The sequence below is a fragment of the Propithecus coquereli genome, unplaced genomic scaffold (genome assembly GCF_000956105.1).
Source record: "Propithecus coquereli isolate 6110/MARCELLA unplaced genomic scaffold, Pcoq_1.0 Scaffold478, whole genome shotgun sequence".
Taxonomy (NCBI): Eukaryota; Metazoa; Chordata; class Mammalia; order Primates; family Indriidae; genus Propithecus; species Propithecus coquereli.
Window position 1 is genome coordinate 723259 of NW_012150596.1, and position 6000 is coordinate 729258.

At 37.1% G+C, this 6000-nt stretch overlaps 1 protein-coding gene across 1 annotated transcript in view; it reads left to right on the forward strand.

Annotated features, from left to right (window-relative positions):
- ADGRG4 (adhesion G protein-coupled receptor G4) overlaps positions 1-6000 on the forward strand; it is a 106261-nt gene that overhangs the window by 57064 nt on the left and 43197 nt on the right. The gene's annotated exons all lie outside the window — the stretch shown is intronic.

Genomic DNA, 6000 nt, shown 5'->3' on the forward strand with positions numbered 1-6000 from the left:
TAAAAAGTATATTATTTTGTAAAAGTCTAACTACTATGTACTTAATAATTTCAAAAAATGAAAACTATTTGTTAATTTTAAAGTTAAACCTTTAAATGACTTTGTCGTGTCTGCTTTTTGTTGGAAAGCATTTGAATATTTGGTTGCAGCATGGAGGTCCGCAGTTTCAGCTGATCCTCTAGATGGGCATCAGTCATTTGTGACCTTAAGGACGTCTTGATTTGGGTTAGGTAGGAGAACGTAGATTGGCAGCAATAAGTGGTCGAAAAGCAAGAAAGTGTTTTTCGGGCATGCTGCCGAAGACATGAATATTCTGCATTTTTCCATATTTCGATTGGATCTTCCTTAGCATCAGAAAATGACTTTAAAATGTAATCTACTGAGAGCTTAATCAATTCCATCTGTAGTTCTTTAGGTGCCTTGGTGATATCAACTAGGTGAGGCTGAAATGCTAATTTGAATGTGATGTCATAACTCTCAAAGTCAGTGAAACTTTCATTGTAATCTCCAATTAATAGGTCTATAACAGCTGTGTATTCTTCAGATCATTCACATATATCATCCTGCTCATCAATGACCTTTGCTAACGGGAAAATGTTCATCTGAAATTTCCTTTTGAAGAAATGTTTTGGAAAAAAGATAGCTTTTTTCAAAATGCTTGGATTTTTTCAAACATATCATATATAGACTTAGTTTTACCTTGCAAAGAAATATTCAAGTCATTTTGGTTTGACATATCACACAGAAATGCTGTATTCCTACAGAAATCTTCTTTCAATAATTCACATTGCTGATTCTGTTCTTCATAAAATTTAACTATCTATTCTCGCAGAGACAAAATTTTGGCTAACACCTGTCCCTGCAATAGCCAATGCACCTTAGAATGATAGGGCAATCCACACTTAATGCCTCATTGTTCAACTTTAGGATGTTGACTGATGATGCCATGTTGCATTTGCATGAATTTGGTTAACAAAATTTGTTGCAAAGTGTCACTTAAATTTATACTCCCACACGTAAGGTGTGTAAGTGCCCGTTTGAGAACACTTTCACTGACACAGCATGGTATCAGACTTTTGGATCTTTAGTGATTTGATAAGCAAAAATTGATATCTCAATGTAGCTTAAAAACTTTTTAATGAAGGTATTTACGTATCATAAAATTCATAGTCTGGATGTGCCACAGTTTACTCATCCATTCACTTACTGAAGGACATCTTGGTTGCTTCCAAGCTTTGGCAATTATGAATAAAGCTGCTATAAACATTCATGTGCAGGTTTTTGTATGAATGTAAGTTTTCGACTCAGTTGAGTAAACAACTAGGAGTGAGATTACTGAATTGTATGATAAAAGTATGTTTAGTTTTGTAAGAAGCTGCCAAACTGCCTTCCAAAGTGGATATGCCATTTTGCATTCCCACCAGCAATGAATGAGAGTTCCTGTTGTTCCATATCCTCCCCAGCCTTTGGTGTTGTTAGCGTTTTAAATTCTGGCCGTTCTAATAGGTGTGTAGTGGTATCTCATTGTTATTTGAATTTGCGATTCCCTAATGACATATGATGTTGAATAACTTTTCATATTTTCAGTTGCTATATCTGTATATCTTCTTTGGTGAGGTGTATGCTGTAGACTCATGTGTGTATGCTCCCCAAATTCCTATGTTGAAATCCTAACCCCAAAGTGATGGCATTTGGAGATGGGGCCTTTGGGAAATGATCAGGTCCTGAGAGTGGAGCCCTCATGAATGCGACCAGTGCCATTACGAAAGAGGCCCCAGACAGCTCCTTTGCCCCTTTCTCCATGTGGGGTTACAGAGAAAAGATGGCTAAGAACCAGGAAGTGGGCCCTCACCAGACATAAAAATCTGTTTTCCTTATAGACAACTTTGTCAGATGTGTCTCCACTGCATAAAATAGGTCCCTCCCATGATGAATTGTTGTAAATTGAGGAACAGGCATTCCAGTGCCTTGAAGAAGGGCCAGGGAATTTGAGGCACGAACTTCTCAGACTTGTCTTCCTTGCAGAAGATGCAAGTTTGAGATCCTTGTCAAGAATTAGAAAAGCAAGCACAGCTCTGATGATTCCTAGATCAGAAATCATGAGTCAGGGCAATAGGGAGTGTTGCAGCTTGCAGTGAGTGGATGGAAAGATAGAGAGGTTCTGAGTTTCATGCTGACCTCCCTCCTTCCGAGTGACACATTTTCTTTAGACATGCTAATAGAATTTTCTCTTGTGGAAGAAAAAGTAACAACAGCATAACAACAACAAAAACACTACATTGAGTTGGGATTTTTAGAAAATTGACTGTCAGAAGTCACTTTATAAAAAAAAAAATTACTGTGGAGTAAGAGAACAGTTGTTTGGTGATTGTAATGTATATAACCGAAAAGTAAACTACCAAGTTTATTAGCTTTGATGGAATCCTTCTCTCCTCCTTGTAAGTTAGGAACTTAATGAACAATGAGTCCAATATAAATGAAAGAAAAATGTATTCACGTTGAATCTATTTTCTTTAGCTTTAAATCTTGCTAACAGGCATTAGAGATCTTGGTTCGAGAAGAGCTCTTCACTTCTCCTACCTAAATGCTCATTTTTCTTAACTCCTTAATATAACAAGGTTAGAAAAGGTACCCTTATTTCGAAGTCCTTTGGGTTCTCTCCTGTGCTCAATTTCTGTTATCTCCATGATATTAAAGATGCATCAGGCTCTAATGTTGGCTAGAACTTTTCACAAAACTGTCTCCTGTCTGTGTCCATCCCACGATCAGGGTAGGATAATGAGTGATTAAGAGAAAACAATGTAATTCCCAGGAGGTCAGGTACAAGGATTGCAAAGCACAGCTGTTCTAACCCCCAGCACTGTGGAGACAAGGAACAAAGGCAAAGATGTTGTAGCAAAAAGTGATATTGAAGAACTCAAGCTTTGGAGTCAGAGGTAGGTTAGAATCTCAGTGTCTTAATTTCTTAATTTGTAGAAAGGGGATAATATGAGTACCCCATGAGTAATATGGAGGTTATTGTGATGAATAAATAAGAAAATGCATGTATAATGCCTTGCTGTTGCATCTTGTCTCTAAAATGCCCACCAACCTATTCACTCCTTGTCAATAGGGAGTTGAGTCAGGGCTGGCTTGTTAATGTTTAGCCCAGTAGAATTTGGCAGTAGTGACAATGCCAATTATGGGACTAACTTTTAAGAAGACTGAAAGTTTCTGCATCCTTTCTCTTGGTACACTCTCATTTGGGATGCTTCCTTTCAGAACCCAGACAGCATATTGTAAGAAGTCTAAACAGTGATGTGCTGAAAAATATTTAACAATTAGCTCTACCCAAAAAAAGGGTACCGATTTGTAGCATTTGCCGATTTTCATGATGTAATACTCCCTCCATGGCTGAATACAAACTACGACGTATAGTCACTGAACTAAGAAGTCAGTAAGAGATGCACACACAGATACAATATATGTAAATAATCACAAAAACATAGATCAGTAAAATATAGCAAAATAACTAGAAAGTGATGAGTTTCGAGAATCATTGTTTTCATATGATTTAATTGTAAGTTTATATAATTCAATTTTTAATAATGGCTGTATTTAACAACCAGCTCACAAAATTCCCCCAAATTTACTAATTGGTTCTCACAGGCTGGTACAAGCTGTCTCCAGTACATCACAAGCTGGATCCAGCACACCACTGAGCCCAAGCCACCGGGGGAGGCCATCTGTAGGGAGTACAGCCAGCAGCCCCAACTGATCAGTCCATGGTCAGCATCAAGTGCAAGCCATGCAAGTGAGCCCTCTTGGACTTGCAGCCCAGTCTAGCCTTCAGATGTGTCGAGCCTTAGCTTCCATCTGACCGCAACTGCGTGAGAATCCCCAAGTGAGAACTGCTCAGCTGAGCCTAGTCGACACATAGAACCGTGAGAGATAATAATAAATTGTTGCTTTAAGCCATTAAGTTTTGGTTGATTTGTTATGCAGCAATACATAATTAGAACACTGGCTCATAGAAGTTGTTCAATAAATAACAGTATTATTTTGATTATTGAAATTACTGGCAGATCGATTGTAACACTATTTCAAGCAATGGAGATCAATTTATCCTACAACTAATAGAGGAGGATTCCTTCTGTTGCTTTTGCTTGCGGACCTGGAAGTTTTACACAATGAGTATAATTTATCTTGAATTTTCCTGAAAAACTATACAACTCCAGATGAAAAGTCTATCATTACTTTCCACAGTATAGTTAGTCTCCCATTGGCCTGTTGCTTACTTTCATTCTGCCACAGCAGGGACTGCATGAAGTGAAGTCGCACCACTGAAGCCCAAAGAATCATAACTAGGCAGCTCTGCCTATTCCATTTTCAACAAAGCCTGAGCAATTAATAAGAGCAGTAGAAAGATCTGTGAATGAGCTCACTAGCTTTTCATTTCATCCCTAGTATTATTGTTTTCTCAGTTTCTTTAGCTTACCAGAAGCTAGATGTTAACAGGGACAAAATATTAATTGAGAAACCATTGCAACTTTGTTCAGTCTCCCCCTCCCACCCATCTCCCCAGGGAGAACTCCATCTTTGCTAGCTCAGTTCCTATGTAAGCTATTATTGGGCAGATTGGAGTAATGGTTAAGGAGGAAGGAACTGAGAGGACTTCAGTTAAGACTGTTTAATTTACATTGATGAGGACAGAGAGCTGTTTGCAGGGAAAAAAAAAAAAGAATAAAGCCAAAAAAAAAAAATGAGGGGGAAATGAGAGAAAGAAAAAAATAGCCTGTGCAAGCTTTGTTGGGAGTAAAGTTGTGGGAAGCTTGGGGTAGGAGAGAGATGTGGGGAGATGCTGACAATCATGGAGGACATTGAAAGAGAGGGAGAGACAGAGTGAGAGAGAGAGAGAGAGAGAGAGAGAGAGAGAGAGAGAGAATTTCATGCAGAATTATTTTGTCTCCCCAAACAGAGTTGGTTATGTGTAATATAACCTGGGTTAAGTGTGTTATGAGTGTAACCTCTCTCTGGAATTTTTCTTAACAGATAGTATTTTTAAATTATTTTCCTATGTATTTTGGTTACTGGACTCGAATGTGAGTGCTTTAAGCTAGGAAGACACCACATGGAAGCTCAGCTTTATATGTTTTATACTGAACTGAAATCTAATTTGTGTTGTATTTATTTAACAAATCTCTTAACTTTAAAAGTGAGTGATGATGCAAACAAAACAGCTATTTTTTAAAAAATTTATGAGACAATTAAGAACATTTGAGCACCAACTGGATATTTGATGATTTTAAATATTATCGTTGATTTTCAAATTTAATTTTAATTTAATTGGTGTTGTGGTTGTGACAAAAGTTCTTTATTCTAGAGATACATACTAAAGTTCTTACGGATGAAATGATACAATGTCTGGGAATTGTTTTAAATAATCTGGATTTGGGGAAAAGGTGGGTGGGAATGCAGATACAATTAAGATTCGCCATTCATCCACACTTGTTGAAGTTGGGTGATTCATGAGAAACATGGGATTCATTATACTGTTCTTTCTACTTTTGTGTGTACTTGAAAATTTCCATAATAAAAAGTGAAGAAAAAGTGGGCGAGTTAATATCTATTGTTCTTACTCCCTAGGAAATCTAAATTAATTGCTTTTTATTGCAACGCAGTCCATATTTGCTTTTTTCTGTGGGTTGATGGTTCTTGACAGGAAAATGTAATCACCACCCTTGATTAAGAAAACATAGACTAAGTGTTTGCTGATATTCGAATATAGGTGGGATCTACTTAACTCAATCCCATACTTAAAAGTCATAACTTAATTAGAATCGAATTTCAAGATAATTCTTCAGTGACAAAAAGATTTCCCTGGTACATTTGAAAAAGGATTTAATGAATAAAAAGTTGATTTGTGTGCTACTTTCTGAGACTACATCTATTGTAGAAACTGAGGGCCAACACTTTCCTTCTATAAACTGGGTCACTGTGGCATGTATTTTTTTTTTTTTT